This window comes from Cebus imitator, unplaced genomic scaffold, assembly GCF_001604975.1.
Source record: "Cebus imitator isolate Cc_AM_T3 unplaced genomic scaffold, Cebus_imitator-1.0 Scaffold918, whole genome shotgun sequence".
NCBI classification, from domain to species: domain Eukaryota; kingdom Metazoa; phylum Chordata; class Mammalia; order Primates; family Cebidae; genus Cebus; species Cebus imitator.
In genome coordinates this window covers 161,560-162,263 of record NW_016108233.1, presented here as the reverse complement: position 1 = coordinate 162,263, position 704 = coordinate 161,560, and the positions used below count along the sequence as shown (strand labels likewise).

The window sequence follows — 704 nt, the reverse complement described above, 5'->3', positions numbered from 1 at the left end:
AAAAAAAATCAAAACAACGATGACCAAAAAAAACCCCTTATTAGCAGAGGATGTTTGATCCAATTCCTCAAAAAAAAGTTAAATAGACCAAAAAAAAAAAAAAAAAAAAAAACAAAACAAAAAACAACCTTTAAAACACGTAATATTTAAAAAAAAAACAAAAAAAAAAAAATAAAAAGAAAAAAAAAAAAAAAAAAAAAAAAAGCAAACCACTGTTAGCAGAGGATGGTTTCGATCCATCGACCTCTGGGTTATGGGCCCAGCACGCTTCCGCTGCGCCACTCTGCTGGTGACAGTGTACGGCTCCTCCTCTCATTTATCATGTAAATGATCAGCTTCTTTAACTCTTTCCTTCCCTGTTTGTCCTTTCTCTCCTTGACCTCTTAAGATCAACTCCCTCCAGAACCAGTTTACTCCAACAATCCGTTTCAAGTTGTGAGCTGCCCTCTCCCAATCTACCAAACGTGTTTCAAAACCTGTCATCTTATTCTTAGCAGTTCTGAGCTCAGGAGGAGAAGCTAGAGAGAGTCGAGCAAAGCCCTCAGAAGCCCTTACTTGGGGAGAATCGAGGAAGGGCCAGACTTAATCCCCTTAGGGAGAAGGCGTATTAGCCAGTTCGCTTTCTTTCCTGTCCCCAAGAAAATGTCTTTCACAACACTAGAAGCATTTTGCATATGGACCTAAGGCCCTTCGCGGCTTCCCGG

At 40.2% G+C, this 704-nt stretch overlaps 1 non-coding gene across 1 annotated transcript; it reads right to left on the bottom strand.

Annotated features, from left to right (window-relative positions):
- Positions 1-216: 216 nt before the first annotated feature.
- TRNAM-CAU lies at positions 217-288 on the bottom strand. Its single transcript has one exon. It is a non-coding gene; the product is annotated as a tRNA-Met (tRNA).
- Between the last annotated feature and the right edge of the window lie 416 nt (positions 289-704).